Here is a 26,134-nt window from a genome sequence, read left to right on the forward strand (position 1 = left end):
ATTAGTTTTCTCTTCTTTGAAAACAACCCAAAACACAATTCTTACACCATCAAGTTTAAAATATGTGCATTAAGAGCAATACTCCGTGTTATGTTTTACCTGTGCTGCTTCCTTTTTCCTGTGAAGGAATCCCAGATTTCTCTTATCCACTGCTGACTTTCTCTTTCCTGTTGGCTCAGCCTTTCAGAGGAGTTGCTACCTCTGCAGTTCAGGTACCATTTTTTTATTTAATGAGAACATAAAGCTGTACAAAAAGTATATACTTGATTAGTATTATTCTTTCATCTAAGCACACTCATTCACAAAAAAAAAATGCATGGCCAGAAGTAACAGGAAGCCTCAGTACTTGAACAATAAAACCACTGAAAGAAAAAGTTTTACAAGCCAGCTCTGGTGCACAGACCACAATGGAAAAACTGTTAGATTAAACTACTTTCCTTGTCTAGGATGGAAAAAGGATGAGACAAAGAAAGAATAAAATTAATCCTTGTACAACCTTATCATAATGAGAGTTGAAAAAATATGGACATTTAATCCTATAAAATACATTTTTATTCAACATTTTTTTCCTAACTTGGGATGATTACGTAAATATCAACTGTTTCGTTTTGTTGGGACTTTTTAAAAGAATTTTCAATAAGAAATAAAACTTCAGGGTTATTTTGGGAAGACATTCCAATTTTTAGTATTCATGAATAGAAAAACATTGTTTCAATTTGCTGGGCTCTTTTCCTATTGCATTTTTCATGAGACCCACAGGAGTGACCGTCTGCATCCATCATCTTCTATGGGACAATGACAGCCATAATGTACCAAGTTGCCCAAAGAAAACCATGATTCTGATGCTTAGTGGCCAATACCAGTTGGCAAGCAAGCTCAGACCAGTAAAGAGACTGGGAGCAATAGGCATGCAAAATATAAATTGACTAAAGAAATACGCCACAAAAGGGAAATGCACAATTTATTCAAAACTAAATAGTCTTATAATGGAAGCACAATGTTAAAAAAATTAATTTATTTTCATAGCATGTTGATTTTTCGGAAGTTGCTTTAGAATGTCATCCTGCTGGCAAATTCCTGCCCTGTCCAGATCTGTCCCTTTCAATCCCTGGTATTTTATATTCCCTAAAAGATGATTCTGTTGTCAAAATCACCCTTGAATATGAGGCAAAAAGCAGGTTAGGGCACAACCAGTAAAGAAGCTATAGCAATATGTTCTTAAGGTCTATTCAAGAAATGCTCTGTGTTAGGGTTAGCATACAAAACTTAGACTTCTGAATATTTAGGTATCACAATGCTGTTGTAATAGAGGGAGGCAGGCTAGTTTGCTAATTAAAATATACAGAACTGGCAAAACATCCCCTAACTTCTTTGTCTGCCACTGACCTACTGTAGCCCTGCTGAAGTTATTTTAACTATATTTGAAAGGTCTTTTAGGGTACCTATCTTCTTCCACAAGATGCACAAGATGCAATTCAAGTCTGTGTAATAGTGAGGAAATCCACACTCAGAAATGGACTAGAAAAAATGGAAACAAATATAACAAATGCATACTTGATGCTGTTCTCTAGCCCTCTGCTTGATTAAATAATATGCCCTTCCTCTTGCAGTTGAATTGAGTGGTTCTTGCATCACACTGTAGGAGTTTTATCACATTGAAATTGGTTTTCCCAGCATGATTTAACATTATTTTATTTTTAAAGCAGTTTTTTAATAGAAAGTTAAAACAATCTCATGAGAGAAATTTTCACAGCAAATATTCCTCTTGGGTTTTCTCAGGTATTTTCTTCATCCAGACCAGATTGCTGCACACTTCCTCATAACACAGGAGCTGAGGAGAAGAACAAGAGAGGAAAGAGTTTACACTCTTGAAATGCCCACAGTTGTCTCAGACAACCTGGAGGCCTATCGAGGCTCAGAGCCACTGTATTTTGTAGTCAGATGAAAATGCAGCTTGAAGTTGGGCAGGAAACAAGTTTCATGAGCCCAAACCACAGATTGCATGCCTGCCTTCACCATCCAACTCACCCAGGGTTGAAATCTGGGAGACACCATTTGGGAGAGCCCACAATGGCACTTCCAATGCACAAGCTGTGTTGTCCATGGGCAAAAGGAAGGCAGGGTCTCTGAGTGCCAACATACAAAAGGAGCCTGTATGCATGAGAGCTCTTATCACTGGCAGGCTCTAGGACTTGCAAAGTCACAGCAATGAAGCCCAAAATACATATATATGCAAAACAAGCCACAAACTTTCCACCCTGATGAAAGCACAATGAGGAAAATCTTTCCGACAGATTCACAGCTGGCTTCAATCTACAGCCTAAGCATATCTAATGGGTTCTTTTATCAGAGAAGCTCTCACAGGGTTCTGGCTGCTACTGAGGGCAGTTTGCCACTGTGCAGACCCCTCAACAAAAGTCTGAGAGGACACTGTGTACTCCCTACACAAACTGACGCATGGGGAAATAGAGACCATCTGCTCCAAATTCTGGCCCCACTTGCACCTTTATTAAACCATTCCAGCTCCTAAGGTCTTACTCCAGCTAATGTAGCTGCCATATGATAGTATCAGAAAAATGCAAGATGCTCCTCTCAAAAAATCTTACTTCTTCTTGTATCACTCTCAGAAGTAAATTAAAGGATTCTACCCATGTGCACACAAAGTAACACCTGGTCTCAAACTCTCCTGGGTGTAACTCCAGCTTCTCTAGAGACAAGAATTTTCTGTTAGGAAGAGGCTTAAGAGAAGCTACCACATTCAGCAAAAGCAGGACCTTTATCTTCTACAAGCTATTAAAAGAGAAAAAAGTTCAAAACACCACATACATTTATGAATATTTGCATGCTGGGGGCTTGATGAGAAGTTATTGTGTGCATGTCATGTTGTAAGTAAAAAGTACTTCAAATATATATTACTTTATTTTTCCCCCGTGGTTTACAGATTTGTCCTGGGACAATAGATGTTTACAGAGGAGGGGGATATGTCTGTGATTAAGGCGGCTTTCAGCTCTTCTTCCTACAGATACCCTGTGGATATTGCTGTACTCTCCAGAATCCAAGCTTCCACTTAAAAAACAATGAAGTTTCTAGCCCATCTGGGTTTGCGGAAGCAGAATGTAAACAGATGTACTGTTGTCTTATTTTAGAAGCTATAGCAAGCCAGACTGAAACAATAGCACTAAGAAATGTCAACTGCTCCCATTCATCTCAGTGGGGTGGGGTGTTAACTTTGAAGCCTAATTGTGACCACTTTAAAGTCAGCCTTTTAACCATTTCACTGCTATTACTACACCAGAAACTCCAAAGTAATGAACTTACCCAGCCTCTGTATTTGTATGCATTACTCCAAGACCTTCCATTCACTTGAAAAGAGCACTGCATTACAAACGAGCTAGTTTGAATATTCTTTTACTTAAGAAGTTAGCTGAATTGTTTGCTACTGTCTTTCAAAATTAGGGTTAAAAGAAAGTCAAGGGTGAAAGGTTAGATTCATTGTTGTTGCTCTCAAAAGTGCAACACGTGGGATTTCATGCTTTTTGCTTTGATCAGGGTGCCCGGATGGCAGTTCATTTCAATAAACTGACAAACAGCTACATACAAAACTAAAAGTAATGACTAATCAAGTAACACTGCATCATCGATCAGGAGTGAAAAAAAAAAAAAAAAAAAAAAAGAAAAAAAACAAAACTTCCTAATGATGCTGTAGCATATACTTGCAAAAATAAAAAAGGGGAAAGAGGAAAAGGGTCTTCATCTTCAGGAAATTATAGTTGCCATTACCTTAAATCCAAGGTGTATTAGGCCTGGTTCTGAGTATACAGAGAAGCTGTCCCTCTAAAGATATTTTACATCCCATTTCCAAGAAGCTGCTGCATTCTACATCAGTGGTCACTCTGAACTCTGCATGTGAATTTTCCTCCAGGACCAGCAGTTGAAGACTAGCAGCTCTACACACACATTTTTGTAACCATTACTTCAGATGCTCTAAGAACTAATGCTGGACATTACAAGGGCAAGTTATTCTACTCTAGCTTATGTTTCTGAGCATCCAGAATCATGCTGACGTGCAGCTGAACTCTGAGTCACAGAAGTCATGGTGCTGCAGGGCATGATGGAGATGCCTGGCTGGATTTGGTGGTGCTGTTTGCCACACACCTGCTGTCTCTCTGCCCAACCAGCCCTCCTGCCCACCTCCACTGCAGGACATCTCTGCATGCCTGCCCACTGTGTCTGCCACAGGTCATGGGTGACACAGGACTGCTGCAAAGCAATATATGCACTGCATTAATACTTCTACAGTTGCATCTATACTGACAATCCTTTTAACCTGTCATCTTCTTCCTAATACAATACATATTAGGCTGAGAAGTCAACACTAACATCACCACTGCGCTACCCTGGCCATCATTAGTACATCCATGTTAGGCACCCTAACTGGATAATCCTGACATGTCTCAAGATGCCCTCATTGCATCTACAGCCACCAGCTCAGGGGAAGCAAAACAGGAAGGGGAGTACTTCAGCTACATGACAGAGCTATGGGGATGGCATCACCGTGAACCTTGAACAAGCAGCTGGGACAGGAGTAACCTCTCTAGGTCATGGAACAGCAACTGGAAGAAGGTAAGGTAGAAGGATCTGCATAAGCCATGCTATATTTACTGCAAGATACTACTTGAGCACACATTCTCACTCCTGAATAAAACTGTCTTTACATGGGAAGGCCTTGAATTGATGAGTGCTACGTGTGGTAAAGGGATAAGGTTATTTTGGTAGAAGGGGAAAATTTTCCTGCCTACACAATGCCTAGGTGTTTGTGCAAACAAAGCCCTAATTCATGCAGTGCAGGTTCTTTTGCCTGCTACAACAGACAATACCCCGACATTGTTATTAGTAAGTTATGAATGCACAATACTTCCATGTGTAAATTCCACTGTTAGCTGGATGTTAGGGTGTTTGAAATTTGCCCTGCTACACACCAGAAATCACCAGATACACAACCCTCTGTTGTCAAATATTAGTACTTCCTAAATCTTGATCTTTAAACTGCAACATAGAATGTGTAAAATGCTCATGACATAAAACTGAAAATAAACCTCTGCTTTCACTTAAAACCTGTGAGCACTGACTTCACACACAAAAGGCCTGGTATGGAAAGACAGACATGCACCTTCATTTTCTATTAACTTCAATCAGCTGCAGCAAAGTGATTGGATCTCTACAGAAGGTGCTGAATAAGATCATATATAAATTCACAGAAGTGTCTGAGTGCTGTTGAACATGTTTTCTGCAGATGCTTAGAGGTGCAGAACAAAGGCAGCTGAAAACAGACTTGGTAAGTTTACAATTTTACTTTATCAGTGTATTAAATTCCCATTCAACATCCATAAGGCACCACGCACTTGTTACAGAAAAAATAAACAGCCTCATAAAAACTAGACTTGCCACTCTTTGCTTTGCCTTGCATCCCTCTTCTTTTCAACTGTGAGCAAGTAAAACAACCCCCTGACAGCTGGATGTGCAGAAGTCTGTGCCAGCAGTGTCCTGGTCTGGAGCATCACTGCAGGCTGGAATGCTGACGCTGGCAGGGCTGCCACTGCGTTTACTTAACACTCATTTCTCTCAGTCTGCTTCAGACCAGAAATGCAGGCAATGAAAACCTATTCAACCTTTGGGAACCTCAGTCGTAGCGGTTTAGCAGAGCAGGGTTTGTGCAGGTACATGAAAGAGGCATTCAGAAGACACTCCCATTCCAGGGAGGCAGAAAGAGAACCCCCAGCTGTCTCTGGTTACCTTTTATTGGCATGAAAAGCAGGAGGCAGGAGGGGCAAGGTTTCAGGACAAATGAAAAACAAGCTTTCTAAGATTCACTGTTCAACCTCAAAACAAAAGCTCAGCGAATTCAAGCTACAGGATCTTAGTTCCATTTCTTTCAGTTTAGTACAGAGACGAGAATGAGAAAACTGCTTCAAGTAGTGGATTAAACATTAATCTGAAACAGAATTAGAGAGAAAAAAATATACATTATGAATTCAGCTAGTTTCCTAGACAAATAAAGAGCAAATTGGCAAACACATGAGAAAGTTTACCATGTCAGTAGGTATCCAAGGCTCTTTGGTTAAAAACATTTACACCACGATGATAGCTGGACAAAACAGCTGTCACAGAGGCATTATTAAGTAGAGGGTGTAATCTGTAAACATTCACCACCCAAATTAAATCAAGGTCTGTTGAGATGGAGGAGAAATGCCTCATTTCAGAAGGCAAGCCCAATGGCTGCAGATAGCCCAGTGGTACCTTCCAGAGGAAGCCAGCCCAGGGCAACATGAGGGTGTGGGGGGCACTGGCAAGAGTGTCACTCCTTGGAGCCACCAGCAGCTGGGAAGGAGGAATGCTATCCCCTCTGAGCCAACAGGGATAGACAGCTTGCAAAGACCTGCACTGTCCCAGCCTTGCTGCATGCCTGAACAAAACCCAGTTTTGTGTCTTGCATGACACGGCACACTCTCCTCCCTAGGTGTGGTGGATGTCCAGATTAATTCTGGGTTTAGTGTATTGAGCTCCTTAGGAGAGAAGATGGAGGGGCCAAAGCATCCCCACAGAAGCTTCCCCTCAGAAAACCCAGTGCCCCTCATGTGCCCATGAGCAGTTCGTGTACCATGCAGCCGTGCTACATAAGGGCACAGCATGGGGACCCTCCCTGCAGGCCATAGCACAGCCCTGTGTGGCAAAGGTCAGCATACCTGCTCGTGAGAGGTGAAGAGATAAGTCTTAGTGCAGCATCCAAGTCCTTCCCATTAAATGGGGACAGTACAGAGTTCCTCCTTCTTAGGAAATGTAAGGTCCTCAGACCCTGCAGAAGAGGGGACCGCAGATTTAGTGACCAATAAATACATTCAACAGTTAAACAGATTATGTCAGTTGCAAAAAGATAAATAATAACCACGACACCTAATATTTACACACTTCTCCATACAAACCTATTATTTTTCTGTAGAGGTGTACAAATATGACCTAACCAGTCACCTGAGGACACATGGTCAAAGCCTTGGCTTCTTGATGAACTGCAGAAGTCTTTTTAACCGTGACCACATGCTCCAAAGTTTGTTGCATTGAATCTAGGCAACACAAGTTTAGGTACACTTCTGTAAATACCTTGAGATAACTCAGAGCCTTGTATTAATTTAGGTGGCCTTCATGACACCTAAATGTAGGTGGGTTTGTGAGACTTGAAAAAATGATACATACTAGGTTAGGGGGAACTGTAATAATTTTTCAAAGACCAGTAATTTACATCTAGATTATAAATTTTTGCTGCAGTTTCAATTTCATGACAGATATAAACTACCCAGAAAATAAACTATCTGGTTGAAGCAATGATCTGGATAGCATGCTAGCTATCACCTTGATACACAGTGAGACAGAAAAACAGGAAGGATTTATTTGGAATTCATTTGGCATTACTGTAGGATTTTCTGCAAGGGAAAATATGCAGATGTTTATGTAATTCCTTAGTTCTTTGAAGAGGTGAAATGTATAATTTAGAAAAAGCTCTTAGAAACACTTAAGAGAAAAATATTTTACTCATTACAGTAACTTCTTTTTTTCTAGATCATTCTTTTAGTCTCTTAACATATCTTAAAGCAAACACAGACTGCCAAATATTTTAATCAGAATACTTCTGATCTGTAATCTCTCTGACACAGATCCTGTCTTAATAAATCATTTCACAGTCTTGAAGAACCATTAGAAACAAACTACATCATTTGCAGTCATGATATAAAGTTACTTGGCATTCCCGTGGGTGATATGAGAGGATAGAAAAAATGGTCAAAATTCAGTATTGATGTCTGAATATTTACAAATTGGTGGATAAGGACTTGATTCGTGTCATTTGTCAGGCCATGATACTGGAGCTGATCTTAAAAGCTAACATTAAATGTTATGAGAGAATATGATGAGGTGCATTCCTAGAGAAATCTGACTGAAGACAACAGAAATCACCCCACCAACATAATACGATTTGGCTGGTACTCAATGTTGTAAAATGCACACTGGGGATATCTCAGACCTTTCACACACCAAATACATTTTGGACACTACTTTAGAGATAAATAAATTGGTATTAGTCTTATTTTGCTAAAAAGAATATTTACTGACAGCATCTTTTCATATCTTCTCAGATTTTATGTTGGTGGCAAATCTTGCAGGTGGGAGAGTAAATACTCCAGCAGACATCTGCAAAACATAATGCAGTTATATTCTGTTATTAAAACTACACTCTTTCTAGTGTTTTTCATGGCATTCTTTTGCTATGTAACACTCTGCTTTACTAGTATCCCAATATGTCCCTGATCAATTTTTCATCATGATTACCTTTGCCCACCTGACTCCTCACTTGCAGAGTCCTTTTAGCCCTTATTTGGGCAAGTTACACTTCCCTTTCTGTTTTAACTATAATGGGCAATTGTATGTCAGTCCCTTGTAGAGAATGGACACTGCACCTGCACCTGAGCTCCCACCCACACAACCAACATTGGCAGATTCTTGTGGTTCACATTTCTGTTACTGTGCCAAGTTCTGTTCTGTCATGTGCTACTCATCTCCTCCTGTTTTCTCCTTGAACATGTGCTCTTTCCTTCTTCTCCTCAACTGCCCCACCTTCCAGAGCAGAAAAAGGAGCTGCTCCAGTGGACATGGCCAGAGCCTGTCCAGAGTGTTCTCTGAGTCTGCTCCCACACTACCGCAATATCTAACCCTAGCACTAACTTGGAAGTCCTACCCATTCCTGGGCAAAGCCTACTGCTCATGCAATATGCTGGTTCAGCAGAGAAGTAGCAGTCTTTGAAGGGATTTAGCTGAGTTCAAAATGAAATTTTTTTTCCCATTTATACATATGAACAGCTGCACCCCTGTTTTGACATCCCCGCTAGCCAAGACAGGAGAACAAACAGAAAGCTTTCCAGGAGTGGCCTTCAACAAAAATAACAAAACTGACTTAAATGGTTCAAAGCCACATAGGAAGACCTGTCCCTTCCAAAACCTGGAATAATGAAAAAGAACAATCCTGGTGACAATATTATTTGCTAGCAAACAGATCCAAGCTCTGTGTGACTTGCAACATGTAGTAGTAAATGCAATAAATGGCAGCATCTTACTTGCAGGAAACACCAACCAAAAATTTAGTACTAAATATTATTAGAAAATACTAAAGAATTTGAAACCTTTGCTTCAGATATCAGCATCACTAATTACTGATTGCACAGAAAAATCACATGACAGGCTTGCTAGAAAGGTTTTATAACCTGATTCCAAATGAACAGTAATAAAATGTGAAGAAAAAGTTTGAAATAATGAAATAAAGCAAGTTATCATCAGTCCCACTGATTTACATCAGTAATTTACCCACCATGAGATGGTTGGTATTTAGGGAAGTTTTGGTAAATATTTTACTGACTCACTTCTTCAGGGCATTTCTGTTAGAAAGAACCCTTGAAAAGGAGACAGTAGACATATTTTAGAGGAGCATGCAAAGGTAGTTGCAACAGAGGCACAGAAATATAGATTAATGTGCAAGATTAATGAAAATTTAGATATCATCAGTTGTTTATCCAAAGTTTCCTTTCATTTAGAAACCAGGCTTACGAGATGATGTAACATCTGTCAAACCAGACATAACCATTGAACTCTCCCACTCCATCTTGACTCCTTCTGCTCTTTTCCTGTATTTCAATGCTAGGTTGTACATGAATAGAAAATTATTATTGTGTTTTTACAATTCTTGGGAGTAAATATGTCCCAGTTTGGGGAAATCCTTTTATCTGGACCCACTTACTCAGCATCACAACAATCCGGTATAAAAATACTATTTACACTTCCAGCTGCTGCCACTGCCTCACAAAACAGACCAAAATTTTGTACACAACTTTGACTCCTATGAAGTAAACATAAGTTTCACAAACAGTTTCCTTCCCACCACTGAGAGAGAATTGCCTATGAAATTCAGACTGCACAAAACCAGAACAAAACGCTTTGGAGGAGGAAGCCACGGTTACACCATAACTATTTGATGCTGCAGGGGGAAGAAGACATAACTTAACTTGTTCAAAGCACTTGTACTGAGCACCTTTTTCTTATCACTTATCCTGGGTAACAGACCTCATCCAATTGATCTTTAGTTGGATAAGTAATTTTCATGACCTCCTGGTCATTAAAGTGTTTTTCTCCTCTATCTGTCATTATACGGACTGAGGATTACAAAGTTTTATGAAGTCTTTGGGAAGGGGTTTTCCTTGCAAGCTTTTAAAAAAAACAAAGTATTCCATCATTCAAAGAAGGTGCAGTGAACTTTCATGAAGATTTTTTCTACTTTCCAGTGTTGTGGCTTTTTATTTTCTGCAAGGTAATACAAGCAAGAACAGTTTCTGGAAAAACACCTGAAAATACTGTGAACAGAATCACAGAATAATAGAATAAGCCAAGTTCAAAGGAACCCATCTGGATGATCAAATCCAATTCCTGACCCTGCACAGGACGCCCCAAGAATCACATAATGTGTCTGAAAGCATTGTCCAAACACTTCTTGAACTCTGTCAGGCTGGTGCTGTGACTGCTTTCCTTGGGGAAAGTAGTGCCCAATCACTCTCTGGGTGAAAATTTTTTTCCTGGTATTCAACATAAACCTCCCCTGACACAACTTGGCGCCGTTTCCTTGAGTCCTGTCACTGGTCACCACAGAGAAGAGATCAGTGCCTGCCCCCCCCCCTTCCCCTCATGAGGAAGTTGTAACTGCAGTGGCTCCTCAATCTCCTCTTCTCCAGGCTGAACAGACCAAGTGACCTCAGACATTCCTCATATGGCTTCCCCTCAAGGACTTTCACCATACTTTTGTCCCTCCTTTGGACACTCCCTAATAATTTAACGTCTTTTTCATACTGCAGTGACCAAAACTGCCCCCAGCACTCGAGGTGAGGCTGCCCCAGCGCAGAGCAGAGCTGGACAATCCCCTCCCTTACCGTATGGGTGATGCTGTGCCTGATGCTCCCCAGGAGACACTTGGCCCTCCTGGCTGCTGGCTCATGTTCAGGACATAATGTAAGGGAGGTAACATGGAGGAAGTCAGGAGATTGAGCTGCACTCAGGACTCTGTGTCACTTCACAGACACTGCTGTGATACAGCTAGCAACCAGAGATGGAGGCCTGTATGGTTTCTATTATATTATTGTCCAAAACAACACTAGAAGATAAAAAGACACAGCTGTGAAGTACACTGTGATGGGGTTTCAGAAAAATAACTCCAGTTTCATATCTCAGTTGGGTCATGCTCACACAACAGAAATAAATATTTTGTAATTGAATCAGCTGAACTGGACTTGTATAAACAAGACCTGATAAAGTTTAAGTTTTGTCTGACAGTTTCCAATGTTCAACTGCAGCTTTTTTCTGAGAATTTCCTATTCCTGGAATTTATGAATTTTTCATGAGTCCTCTGATGAACTGTGAACACATAATGGGAGATTAGGTGATTGAAATTAATTCTTGTGTCCAGTTTGGAACTTAATTAGCTTGGTTTCAAACACTGAATTGTAAATGTACTGAGAGTATGCTACTCCAAACACTAATTATTCTATTTCTAAATTGTTCTAGGACTATTCAATGTGTTTACATGCCTTGTTTACAAATGTCTCCAGGACTTTAAGCAGTTCAATTTAATAACCCCAGTAAAGACTAAGCTTAAAGGTCATCCATGTCAGTGTGATCAAAGTCTCTCTGTTCCTAAATGAGTGCACAATTCAGTGCAATGTAGCTAATACAATGAAATCAGTGCTGTCAAGTGATAGGCAAGCAAATCGCAGCCTGGGAGAAGGTCTAAAGGCAGAAGACCCAACCATTCCTCTCAATGTAATCCCAGTCATCCCACACTTCTGACTAGAATTCCCTCCCCACCCCCAAAAAAAAAAAAAAATCCCAAATCCACCTTTCACCCAAAACAAGAAAAATGAGTCAAAAATCACTAGCAAAGGATGATGTGAATGCAGTAATCCATCTATTATTAAAGCACCTACAGACTGCCTAAGCAGAATCTCACTTTTTTCCCTTCCCCAGAATGGCATTTTTAATGTGAATATTTTTGATTGATTTTCTAGGAGGACAAAACCTCCACAAACCAGAAAGCAAATGTAAAAAAAACCCTATTTCAATATTTAAATTAAGCAGTCTTGCTGCCTATATTACTAAAATATAAATTATAATTTCTCATGTTTCCCTAGAAAAAATATGCATATTTAAATTTCTGGTTGCAAGGAAGGGCTTAGGGGTAAACGACTGCTGGAAAAAGATACACTGACCTAAAGGTAAGAAGAGGAAAAGTGAGGATGTATCCCAGAGACTCTTCCATTTCCTGTTGCCACTAAAGGAAAGGACAAGAACTGAGAGGGTTCCTGCCTGCTGCTGGCTGGCTTTGTATATTCCCTGGTGTTTCACTGCTTCAGTCTTGGCTCAGCAAGAGTTTTCTCACCCAGGCATCTGTGTCAGTTAATAGCAGTAAGACCAGAAAGAGATAACTCAGCAACATCAAGGCAACTCTCTTCTCTCTACAGGAAAGAAGATGTGGAATAGAATTAGATGCCAAAAAAAACCCTCAAAAAAACCAAACAACAAACACCTCAAGCCACCTGTCCATCCACACTGAGAAAAATCTGTGCAAGGAGCAAGCGGATACTTTTCTGCCTAACAGAATAAGCAGATTTTCTAAATTCGAACACCTCTGACAGCATCATAGTTCATATAGCTGTGTTGAAGGAATGAGACTATGAAATCTGCCTGTGGCCATATCTGGGAACTCTCCTGCAAATGGCCCATGCCTGCGTTAGCTACCTCCTTCAGCTGGTGGAAGTGGGTGGCTGTGTGCAGCCTGCCTGTTGGAGTGGCCTCTGCAATGACCAAGCTCCATGGAATGCTCTAAAGGGCTAGGGCAGAGAAGAGCATGGCCCAAATGGGGACATTCCCAGGCACAGCTTAACTTATTACTGGTACTTACACAGCACTGATGTCTTTTTAAACTAGCATGCTATACCTGCCTTTTTCAGGAGGCAGTCACAAGTGACCAGCAATCCGGTTACAAACAAGAAGTGCTTGCAAGGAAAACTAGAGGTCTTCACTCTGTTGAGCTCAGGGATGAGCTGCAGGTTTTTGGGGGGTACCTGAGAAGCAGGTACACCTCAACAGCATCACAGACACCTTAACATGGACTCCCTATATCATCTTCTAATTTTGCTTTATAGAACTTTGTGTGACAACACTTAAAAATTCTCAAGATCTAACACAAAAGTGCGTGTACTGCAAACAGCCTCTCAGCAGCTATATTTGCATTCATTGTTACTCCTTAACCTGAAACCTCAGGTTTAAATAACTGTCAACTGATATTATCAATGTTTGGTTTATGAGTCATTCAGCCAGCACAATGGGCAGGGGAAGAAAACAGCACCTTTACAACACATGCCCTAATTTTTCTGCTGCCATGGGGAGCAGGAGAAGCAGAGAGGGCACAGGAAGGATTTGTATCCTGAACAAAAATATATGTCCCAGCCCAGAGTTCTACCTGTTAGGCACACATAAACTCATAAATCAAGTTATGAACAGAACAGCAGGAAAACAGCTCTGGGACATTAAACCAAATGTTTTGCTATAGTTTCAAGTTGCCGCACGAAACTTTCTGCTAACTTGCTTCCTATTTAAATTTGGTCCTTCACACAAACCACAGATTTCTGTAAGTTTTTTTTTTTTTTCTTTTTTTTCCCCGTCAGTGAGTCTCCAGAAATTGGAAAAGAGGGGAGGGAGAGAAAAATCACTGCTCTGGATTTGGTTTTATACAAAGGTCATGTAAAGAAGGAAATGTCTGCCCTCCCACACACACGTGCTAAGGACAGTTTTGCTAAAATTAGCCACTGGTGGAAAAAGCACAGAATCGAGCTGTTCTCACGAGTCTTTCTCTTTTCAGCAGAATTCTGCACCATCCCAGAGCCCAGCAGACTCAGCCTTGCCGGGTGTTGAGCACCTCGTCTGGCCACTGGCTCCAACAAAAGCAGCAGAGAGCAAGGCACAGTTGCCAGTCTCAGATTGCACAGATATGCCCAGACTAGAATCATCTGGGATGCATTAGACTGGGAAATCTCTCGTCTGTGCTAGCATACCTGCTTTTTATTCAGGGCAAGTGTCATTGAAACAAGATTTATATGTTTGACTGCACTGATAAAATTGTCTACCAGAATCTGGGTTGGTCACTCTTATCTCAATATTAAAATTAAATATTCCTATGAAAACTAGCCTTGACTTTTGTTGCACAAAGTAAATAAAAAACTATTTGTTTTCTTTAAAGTGGTGAATTGCAGATATCAGTATAAAACATAAGGACTGGAGTGGAAAATTTTGCATTATGGCACTAGGTGATTATGTTTTATCTGTGCTGCAAAATAATTTTCGTATTCTCCATAAATTGTTATAGCTTCTAAACCTGATCACAATTTCAACAGTAACAGACCAAAAGCAGTATGCAAATACTGATTTCCTATCTCATGTTCAGGTCCTGCTAGCAATTGTTCAAGTACAAGCATATTAGATTTATGAGTGTTTCCTTAATCTGCATTCTTTATTCAGAGATGCGGACCCTTGCCGACACCTTTGTGACGCCTGGTTAACGTTCAGGGCTTCAATCTCTTTCTTGTGTTTTCCAGCACTTCCTTGCTTCAGCCAAATCAAAACCACAGGCAGCACTGCAATACTCAAATTTTTGCCAGACAAAAAACAGCCCCAGAAAGTTCTATGGCCTCCCTGTGTGGTCAGCTGGAGCAGGCAGACCCTTCCTAGGGGCACTTATTTTTACCATCACCACCCCCACCTCTCCAAAGTAACACACATGGGATTAATTGTCCTCTAGACACGCCTATTTAGCCTCATTGACTATAAACGGGGCTTAGGTGACTAAATGCATTTCTCAAAATAGGCAAGATGTATCTGTTACTGGAACCTAAGCCTCAAGGAAAAAAAAAAAAAAAGAAAAAAATTACCTTCAATAAGAACATGGTCACCTTTTCCTTTAAAAGCCCTACTCTGTGGACCCCATGGGATCATGCACCAACTGGACACTCTACAACTGCCCTGGCTTACAGTTATTTCTGGTGCAGGTCTTGTCCTTGATTTTTGACCTTTTGGAGCCCCCTTTGTGTTAGGTAACACAGCTCGCTCACTTTCCCCAAAATGCACAGGAGAGTAAAGCAGGAAAGTGAAAGCAATAGCTACATACCATCAGGTACGGAAAGAGTTAAAGACACAAGGAGCAGGAAAGCTGTCTTTCTTTAGGAACTCCTACAGTTTCAGTCACTTATTAAAAGAGGATTTATATTTCTGAAGTCAGGATCTGTACTTCCCCTCTCTGCCGAAGCCGTGTGTTTCTCGGCCAGGCTGTGATGAAAAGGGCCCTCCCTTGCCCATTGCCAGCCAGCGCTGACGCCATCCTGTTATTCTTTTTCACCTTGCACACATGTTGAGGCTTCTCTGTGGAAGTCTTGCTGAGACACACATCTCTTTGTCTCTTGTTGCTCTCTGCTCAGGAGGCCTATTTTTTTAATCCCAGATTTCTTTGCACATTGCTCAAGCAGGAATGTTTCTGGGATTTCCGTGAAGGAGGATCCATACATGTAAATAATGCAGTTCACTAATGGCATCCAACCATCCATTAAAGCCAGAAGTCATTTCTATGGAGACAGGGCTGTACAGAGCTCTAACTAGGAGGTCTTGCTCTTGTTTGAAAAGTCAGACGTACCTAACTACAACTGATCCAAGCAGGAAGGTCAGGAGGATGGGCCACTTTTGCACCACAGCGGGATTTGGCAGGTGGATGTGGAACCAGCCACAGGGTGATTTAGCTGCAAGAGGCACCTCTCCTACCTGCATTTCTAGAGAAATGCTGCAAAGGCTCAGTGTCTCTCAACAGTACTTCTCCCTATTGGAAGGGAGAGAAGCAGAGGCCATCCTTGAGGCTGAATTTAAAGACGTGGCTAGGGATTGTCTAGATTTTTTTTACCTGGTGGTATGCATTCTTGGCTGATCTGTGCACGTCAAGCATAGATGGCTACAAAGGAACTCTTGCAGCCACTTCCCTTTCCCTGGCCAGGTCACTTCCATGTATCCCACTCTGTTCTCCCAGTAAAGAATGAGTCTTTCACAAATGGGCATCACCATCATTTGCCAGAGGAGGTTGAGCTAATAGGCAGCAAGAACGCTGCACAGCAAAGACACAGCGAGCACTGCAGACCACTCCCAAGATCAGCTCAGATATGATGCAGGTGTAGCCACAGGCTTTCTTTGTGGGAAGGAGAGAAAATTGGATAGCTGTATGTTATGTGTCTCTGAGGTTTTTAGAATGACGAGAATAAAGTGAAACAAGATTAAGAGGCATGTTAGGCCGTCTCTGACAGATCTTTTCCACTTACTGGGAAGAGTCTCCCACTGACCTCCTGGGAGGTTCTGAGCCCCTGAGGACTCCACAAAGAGGCTAAAATTTTCAGCCACAAATGGCACTGTTTTCTGAGCAAGGCTAAGCTATCCGGGAAGGTATCAGCGCAGCCTGTTGCTACTGATCCTGTGAGCAGAAGACAGAAACAGTGGATCTTTTGTTTATCAGCCCTCTACAGTGTACAGCCCCTTTGTGAATAATAAGTCACCTTTCTGCAATTCTCATACAGTGCAATGCAACAGTTTCAAGTCAGCTCAGTTAAACTGAACCTGTAATCAATAGATATCAGTGAGTTAAAATAGTGCTGATAAGAAAAATGTCTGTACAAGGAAATTCTGAGGAGCACGGTGCAAGAATAAGTTAAACCAGGGAGGACATGTTCTTTCTAATAAATGCAAGTTACTTTTGGCTGGTCTTCAGATCTCAGGTTTACTGCTCATACTATGGAAATCATTATATCACCTTATCATGGGCTCAGATGAAGCAGTGCTTACTCATGCTTGCAAAGCATTTACAGATTAGAGAGAGCAGGGCCTGTAAAACCATAAAGAATACTTATTATTATTACTTGACCAGAGCAATAGGGAAATAGGCTTTAAAAATGCTTCAGCTCATTAGTTCATAACTATCTTTTAGCAGCTAGAAGTTTAGCTGACAATCTAAAAGCAAAAACCAGCAAGCTGCAAGGTAGCAGGTTCAGACTTCGTTTGTCTCAATATAGGCTTATTTTTTTGCCCCTACCACGGCTGGTAATTACTTTTAACAGTGTTTTTAATCCAAAGGGAAGAAGTAGTTGTAGAGGTAAAGGTAAGAAGTAGGCGTAGAGGTGAAGGTAAGAAGTAGATGTAAAGTAAAAGCAAATGAATCTAGGACTCATCCTGAAATATCTGTGTCCCAAAATGTTACCCTCTAGCCCACATCCCAAGTTGCTATCCTTCTCCCTGCATAAGCTTTTGGGGTCTCATTAATGCACCAGGCAAGTCTACACAGCGGAGGGCTGTTAGAGATCCTGAGGTAGCTTTGAGGAAACTGGCTTTTCTACATGGTGCATTGCAATGCCATGCACGGATGCTAGCTTAGATCCCAGAGGCAATACAGCCTTGTCTGTATAGCAAAGCACCCACACTAATTAGCCCTGCCCCTGAGGATGTTGCAGGAACGGAGCTAATTAGGTATGCTGAGAGGCACCCCTGTTAATTAGCCCAGGGAGAACAGAACAACACTAACAGAGCTTCCGATCATGGCATTAGCTCAGGGATCTCTATAGTGTACTTGGCTGTGTAGCATAGCTGAGCCCACAGCTCTCTTGAGCACCATCCGAAGAATCTAAATATCTTCTTTCAATCCAGCCTCACCATCTGACCCTGCTTTTGCAAGTATTCATAGTGGTGTTTTTCTCTTGATGGTAGGAAAATTAAGTAAATAGATTCAAGAGAATGAAGGAAAAAAGCCAGTAAAAACCACACTACAATAATCAAGTGTTATTAAATTCAGCTACAGGTAGCGACATGCCTGTAGGGAAGCACTGGATATTCCTAACCCGTTTTGATAAAAGGCATACTCTGGCTAGTGGTGCATGTTTTGCAAGCAGTGTATCTCTAAAGGTACTGTTAACTCAAGCCAACTCAGTCACAAACACAGATTATGATATACTAAGTTGTAGCCATGCAAGATTTTCCATTACAAGTTCAGGGCTGGATGAAATAATTTAGGCACAGGTACACACCTAGGAAAGATGGGCAGCAGTTTTATGCCCTTCTTTCTTCCCTGGCCTGCCCCATGCATTAACACAGGGCTGTTCTGGCTGCTTCTCCCACCTCCTGTCTGCAGCAGACCCAGCTCACCAAGGACCACTGCCCATACTGTGCACAGCACATGTGAGGCTCTCACCAGCACCAAGCACTGCTCACAGCTATGCCTCAAACTCCCAGGGTTGCTATACAATAGCACAGGGGTAAACACCACTCTGTCTCCACTACAGCCAGCACAGATAGGAGGAAGGTGATGTGACTATTGTTAAGGGAACATTACCAAATATCTTTCCAGCCACTATATCGTAGGTATATGTAAAAAGGCTGAGTTTGTGCCTTTCAGAGAGAAATGTGTGTGCTTTGTGCCATTCCAGGAGGGGGTTTTGTGGTTCTTATTTTTGCAAAATGGAGCACAGTGATTTCCAATTACCTTCCAGGCATGTGTGCAAAGGCACCCATTTCTTTCCCATATGTTTCAGAAAAATGTTTTTGCACATGGGTAACTTCTGAATAGGACATAAGCCCTTAAGTCCTGGTTTGAATTCTTGATCAAAATGCAAAAATGCATGGTGAAACTTTAAATCAGCCTCAAAAGCTTATAACATGAATCTGCTGGAACAGTTGAGAAAGCCAAAACTTTCAAGAAGTGGATATTAGGAAATCATAAATACTAGAGAAGGCAGAAGTTTCTTCTAGAATTAATGTGGTTGCAGTAGAGATAATACTAAGGTTTCTTCTAAAGATTGCTACATTTTAGGTATATAAAAGCAAAAAAAAATCTGGCTCTTATCTTTCAGGTTCACAAGAATTTATTATTTTGATACGAAGGTGGGGGAGGTATATGCAATATATTTGAAAATCAAAGTTCAGTATTTAATCTTTACTTCTTATCCTTTAGAAAAAAAATCTTTAAAAGTATGGTTTATGTAGCTTTATGATAATTGTCAAAATAATATAGTGTCCTATAGCATTTACTAATGCAAACTGGTATCTCACACAACCTTGACTTTACAACAGAGGTTCTGGATGTATACCAGACACACAAAATGGTCATTAACTTGATATGATATGAGAAAGGTGTTGAAGTGAATAACTTATATAGTAGTAATAGTGGTTCTGTCTACTGACATTTTATCTTGCTTTTGAATGGCAAAAAAGATACTTTAACATGCCTTGTCTCTGGGCAGCTTTAGAGTGACCTAGAAACTTCTCAGTTTCAGAGTTCAAAACAGGCCCCCTCCATTTATACTTGGCTGGTGCTCAGAGACCTAGAAAATAGAAGAGACTGAAATCCTAGGCAGGAGCATCCCATAACTCTATAAAAGTTTATGCTGTGTCCCAAAATAATGAAAATACCCCAACTCTGTTTCCAGCTATATAAATAGCTCAGATTTTCAGCTCTACTGCCAGAACTTAGCTAATACCCTTCAGTTTATTTGTCCAGTTTTACATCTACCAATAACTATTTTCTCCACTTCTATCTATTCAAAACAAAACCTGAAGCACAAAGGTTATCAACTCCCCAAACCTCTTGTGCATAGATAGACCCACAAGGTCCCTGTCAATGAACAACAGCTAATCATTCATTCTCATTATACTGGCACATAAATCTTCTGAGTGACCAGGGAAATGGGAAGCCTGCTACCCTCATAACATTCCTTGCGTGCCTGCTGAAGGCGTTGTGTCTATGCATTGCCCATGACTCCCAGAAACGTGGAGTTAAGAATAATTCAAGAGACATAAGAAGGACTAGGAGGGAAGGATAACCTGCACATAAGCTTTGCCAAGAAGTCCTCAAAACTAATTAATTGACGTGGTTATGAAAACAAAGTAAAAAGCCTGTGATGCTAATCAGTCTTATTTCTCAGAGGCTGACTGGCCTTAGTATAGTTTCGCATGTCATCAAAAAAAAAAAGAAATTGTGGTTAATACAAGAGCTCATAATCTTATTCAGCTTGAGAGCCCTTAAAGATTTTCTAATGGAGGTGCTACTTAGACAACAGTTTCATGTTTCTTGAGGTATTCTGCACTCACCTCTTCCAACCATTCACAGAAACTAGAGGTCCAGCAGACAACAAGCTGACATTCACAGAGATACAAGGTCATCTGTGAGACAGAAAGGTCAATCGAGTGGCCAGAAGTGTGTCCGGGGTGTAAACACGGCATTTAGCAAAAACAGCATGGTCCAGATCTGCCTGACGTGTCCATACAGGCATGGCCAATTCCTTTTGTGCAAAGGAAGAGCTGCCATTTCATATGAAAAAGCATAAACCTCTATCTGCCCTCCAAACTCTAGAATTATAAATAGTTTGAGTGACAAATACTTCTGTCACAGTGTTCGGGATACCTTCAAAAGATATTCCCAGCACTGTATATGACTAACCAAAGCCTGGCAAAGTTCACCCTTATAAATATATCCTGGATAAGCCTGTTGGTTTGAACAGGAATTTGTGTGTCTGTGTCTAAAGGAAGAAAAGAAACAGGAAGGTTGGTCATGTCAGTCACTTGTACATTTTTCAAGCTGATTGGTAGAGTTTAATATCTATGCTTTGACAGTAATAAGAGCACTGAATTCCTAAATGTTGTGTATTATGTTGCACAACAGGTTTTATCACAAAAAGCTGAGTAGTCTTGATGAATGAAGTTTCACATGTTACTGTTGAAAAAAAAATTAGACATTATTTGCATAGATTGCATTAAGTTGATTGTTTCCCACCCCTCCCAAGTATCTCAGTACCTTACAAATAAATTATAGTCAGAAAGTTATTAAAATAAAATTTTTAAAAAGTCCTGAAGTAAATTTCAAACCACAAGACAAAGCAAACAGCACTGTAGTCTATTTTCAGACCTCCTCAAAGTTATTCATATTCTAGTTGTCAAACAATCATACAACTCCCAGACATCTTTCTTTTCCCTGAAATCCTGCTATGGAGTCTTCCACAGACACATTAAATTATTTCCTGTTCAATATGTTAAGAAAGAAGAAAGAAGCAACCACCCTTGACTCACATGTGTTTCTCTTTAAGAAAAACGGTCTCCACAGTTCAACAAGGCGAATAGTTTTCTGTAAATGAAGTCATGCTGAGATCTTTAAAGCACCTAGGATTAGAAAAGCAGTATTGGTAGCAATGGCATTGTCACACAAACTAGAAATACTCCTTCTCACCCTGTTTTTTTAATTCCAGCCTTCCTGGGACAGTGTCTCAACCTGTACAAACCAGATTCTCTGCTAAATTTACAACTGTGTTGAGAAACGTGTCACTGCAGAGAAGCACAAGGAAAGCTGTGTGAAATACTAAGGGTTTAAATGCCCTTTCAAAAATATTTGTTGTCATTCTGACCCAACTGGAAGAAAAAGGGAGACGAAACATTTGCAATAGCAGCTTGCCTGTGTTGGTAGAGCCTGAATATGGGGTTTTGCCTGGTTTATTTTAAGTCTGAGCAGCTAGCAGCTGGAGTATGTCCCACATGCTAACACTTGGAATTCCCCAGGGAGAAGGCTTGTTTCAAATGTCCACGCCAGCCCTCCAAAGCTGGTCGTCTTTGCGCTTTATTAAGTTTATGTACTCCATCCTTGCCTCAAGTCTCGATGGAAATGCACCTATTCTGAACAACTGAACGTCCTTGCCAGCTTCACGTGGACTGGTTATGATTTAAATGCAATCTATGAACAATATCTACTTGCACACGCATACACACCCCAGGCAGATACTGAACAGACGCAGCCTTACAGACTTACACAGCAGCTGTGACAACAACTGATGTCACCTCCTTTGCAGAAATTTCCACAAGCGTCTTCCAAAGGCCAAGTTAAATGAGATAGAGCTTATCAGTTTCTTTAAAGTGCTCTGGATGAGACCAGTCCATGTGACCCCCTTCCTGGCCACGGGGGTGTGGTATGTCACAGTTCCCCTATCAGCTGGCACATGGTGGTGGGAGATATGAGACAGCAGAAAAGTAGTAGTAACAACATCACCCAGACTGCTGAAGACAGAGCGAATACGCTGAGTAACTTCAGTGTGTGCTCACTTACTTTCTGAAAACAGGTGGAGGGTTTTCAGCCCTGACTTCTGCTTGCACATCCTACTCGGCACAGATGGGTGGCAACGTTGCCAGCTATGCTTTGGAAAGGCTATGGTTCGTTAGCATCGTATTAACGCCTTTAGCAGTCAGTTGCAATTTTTTTTTTCTTCATGGACTTATCCCTTCTTTTGCATATTCTGTGAATAAAAAAGAAATTACTAGCAAGGATGTTTTTCCAAAAGCACTTGCTTAAGATAAATTCCCTGCCTCAGTTCTTGCAACAGAAAGATTAGAGAATTTCAGGAGATACACTCTTCAGTTTTACTGCTGAAACTACAGAATGTTTCCTTCACTCTCTTTAATTATTATTAAATAATCAGTTGTAAAGAGTTCATTTTTAAAGTTTCTCACAATAATTACTTTTAGTCAAAACACCAACTAGCCAATAACATATTAACAGAAACAAATATGTAATATTTGCAAAACATCTCAATACCTCATACTTGGTAGGACAAAAAGACTTCTTATTTGAAGTAAATTAAAAACATAGCCATAGTGTTGAACATTGCATTCAGCAACTTGCAGTTTTCACCCCAGGGCTCACCCAGTTTCTCTACATGGGCTTTTTAACACAGAGGACAGCTCTTACCCCAAGCTAGTTATCATATTTTGGTTAACAAATGTTGGTAACGCAACAATTTTCTTTGTGAATGTGCGCTTTCAATCTCTGAATTCAAATTCTTGCACCAGCATAGTTGAAGTCACACTAGATCACTTGAGCATGTCCCTTGTAAATTGTGCTATTGGTGCAAGAGTTTCTGGAATACAGCAGCACGATGTAAAAGTTCTGGCTCTAGCACAGCAGTGAAATATAGGTATATAGTATATGGAAGTACTGAAGAATTTGTGGCAACAGCACCAAGAGAAGTTGAAATTCAGTCTTATGCTCCATTCCCATACTCCTCCTCCTAGCCCTGCTACTGAACGTGGAATGACAAAAGTTTGGGAATTTTAAATCAGATTTTTTGCAGTTCTGCCAGATTGCTCCAATCTTACTGTCATCTCACACCTGTTAAAAATCTCCCTGACTCATCTAGCCAGCTCACATTGGATGAAAAAAGCTAGCTTGCCTTCACCCATTTCCTCTTTCAAAGTTAGGTATCTGCAGATAGAAAAATAAGCTTTCTGGGGCACAGACAGCCTCTCCTATTTCAACTGTGGTGTACCCAGCTCAAAATTGTGGCTGGAACCTGGATGTTAATGTCACCTTAAATAATAATATTTTTTCAGGTGCTGGCCAGAGTTTTAAGAGATAGTTCCAGCAATAAGCATATCGGAGCAGCCAAGACACAGCTGCTCGAAACAGCAACGTGCAGTGGTTATATATGCAGTGAAAAAAGACCTCCTTCAAGGAAGCTATTGAAGACAGCTGCAGATCGGTCCTCCTCAGGGTTCAGGAGTTTTTTTCATCTTCTGTAAGCCAGCCCTGGGCACGACTTTAGAAGATGATTAAACCAAAGATTTGTGTGTCATTACACCCTCTCCAACTCCAGCTGCAACTTTTTATCCATGAAAGCCCCAGGATCCAAGATCCAGGATAGAAGCCTCCCTATCTCTGTACTTCCTTGGCATGCTGGTTACAGTCACTGCTCCCACCACCACCTCTGTCTGAACTGTGATTGGTTAGAGACCCTTGATCCTTGCTGGAATTGTATAAACAGATGCATGGATTCCCAGCCACCTAAAATCACTGGTAAGCCCTGGACTGTGGCAGACAAAAGGCCTTTCAGTATTCTCCCCAGCAAGTCTTCCACAAAGGTAGAGTGAATTTTGTGCCCAAGTACACCTTTATGCTGTGGGGATGCTTTAAATGGTTCTGTTATGTATAGGACAGATATATATTTATATGTAATCCTGACCATATGAATGGTGAGATGCCAGCTATGAATCAAAAGAATTTATAAAGTTTTGCCAAAGGCAGTCATAACTGTGAGTTGCACACACGGGTGCTTTAAGTGCTAAAAAAGGCCCTACATTCTTCACACCTGAAATATGGGTCCGTAGCCTCTACACCTACAGCATTCACAAGCCAGTGCATGGTAGCCCATGCACAGTGATTTTAAATTTGAAATGCAGACACATGACCTCAGATTCCTCTCATAAAGGGCTATCTGTATTGCAGTGTTTGGGACTTACAAGTGCAAACATAGCAGAGGCACTAAGGGCTTATGTGAAAAAATAATTATTCCATGTAGAAAGGAAGTTGGCTTGCTTTGAGCAGAGGTGTTAATAGACTAACCTTTTTCCCCAACACCAGCCTGCTTACCTGAAAATATGAAAACATCTACTGATGCAGCACTGTATTTATTTGAGGTGGGTATCATATCCCGCTCATGTTAAATGTCTTGCTGCATTTCAGACTAAGATAGTCATTAATGGGAATACCAGCTATAAGAGTCATTTAATGAAAAATAAGCCCTGGACAACTGTGCTGCAATTTTAGTAATTTGGAGGCAGAGGCGTGCAGATCATAGCACACAAATACAGCTAAATTTAAAAGAGTAGCTTCAGAATAGATACCTTCCCCCATCCATTGGGTTCAGGACAGTTAATAAGAGCTCGATTTTGAATGACAGTACCAAAGCAGGGACTTGGCACAGAGAGGACTTGCTTCAGGGGAGAGATATGCCAGAGTACAGATAAAACCATCAGCAACTGGAACAGGGGAAAAGGTGGAAAGACTACAAAGATCTATGCTAGAAAAGGTATTTAGGTCACCCTCAAAGGCAGCATTACTTTGTTACCTAAACAAGGTTTCTTCTTCTCCCCTTCTTCTCCCTTCAAATGCAGTCAATGGTAACTCCCAAGCAGTGGCAAAAGTGACAGTACTTGCATAAACATGGCATTAGTAAATTAAGCACAGGACCACTGGTTGCTCTGGCTGTGCTTGAGTAATGTTTCCCCAGCCTCTCTTCTCTTTCCATTAGCAGAAAATTAGTTTCCTCTGCTAGCATAAGCATGCACAAAAGTAGGCTCCTAACCCTATCAAAACAAGTCAGGCCTGAAAATAAGGAAGACAAAAACCTACAGGAAGTGTTTAAACTAAGCCAGACCCTACTGAGAGAACCAAGCATCATGCAGCTATACCTATAGGCTGGGTGGGATCTCAGGAACCCCGAGAGTGTGGGACAACCTCTTTGCCTGCTTTTCTTCCAGCTGGAACTGAAATAGGCACGAGCTAGAAATCACCTCACCAACAGCAATACAAACATGTCTAGGAGACACAAGCGCTGTTGATGCAACTTAGGCAACAGTAACCAAGGGCACTTGTTCTCCCAGCAAATCCCTTGTACCTGAGAGGGATGCAGGAGCAGCATGGATAGGCAAGACCTAAAACTCTGCATCTCCTTCCTTGCAGTTTGAATATGTAGATACTCCTTGGTTCTGAAGTTTCTTTTTTGAGTAAGGCTAGGAAAGGATAAACTTTGTTGTCTCAGATTGGATACACCCTTCCTTATATTTTCTTTTTCCAGCCTAAAGGAATTTAGAGAAGGGGTAGTGTCTAAGGTCATGGGAAAGAAGACACAAAGCTGCTAGGACACTCAATGGAAGATGTGGCTTGCCAGCTGCTAATCTGTGTGGCAGGGACTCCCTGGACATCCACATCTCAGTGGAAATCCTCCCATAACTCTTTCTCTCAGGACTCCATCATCCCTAGTGTTAGCATCTCTGCAATAAAATTTAGATCTAAGATCTAAATTAGAAAAGGAAAAAGTGGGGCTTACAGCATCTACCCCTATCTATGGAACTCTTGCCTCTGCTTCTACTAATTGATCCATCTGCTTCC

General features: G+C 41.0%; 1 long non-coding RNA gene across 1 annotated transcript in view; it reads right to left on the reverse strand.

The window, feature by feature from the left end:
• The window catches only part of LOC104685674, a 46,763-nt gene extending 24,527 nt beyond the window's left edge, over nucleotides 1-22,236 (reverse strand). Inside the window, exons 1-8 of the long non-coding RNA XR_005604326.1 lie at nucleotides 22,004-22,236; nucleotides 21,274-21,363; nucleotides 12,348-12,593; nucleotides 11,016-11,236; nucleotides 8,161-8,238; nucleotides 6,744-6,853; nucleotides 1,555-5,992; nucleotides 100-244 (exon numbers count right to left, since the gene is read on the reverse strand). This is a non-coding gene — a long non-coding RNA (uncharacterized LOC104685674). The remainder of the gene's footprint in view (nucleotides 1-99; nucleotides 245-1,554; nucleotides 5,993-6,743; nucleotides 6,854-8,160; nucleotides 8,239-11,015; nucleotides 11,237-12,347; nucleotides 12,594-21,273; nucleotides 21,364-22,003) is intronic.
• Between the last annotated feature and the right edge of the window lie 3,898 nt (nucleotides 22,237-26,134).

Source organism: Corvus cornix, chromosome 3, assembly GCF_000738735.6.
Source record: "Corvus cornix cornix isolate S_Up_H32 chromosome 3, ASM73873v5, whole genome shotgun sequence".
Taxonomy (NCBI): domain Eukaryota; kingdom Metazoa; phylum Chordata; class Aves; order Passeriformes; family Corvidae; genus Corvus; species Corvus cornix.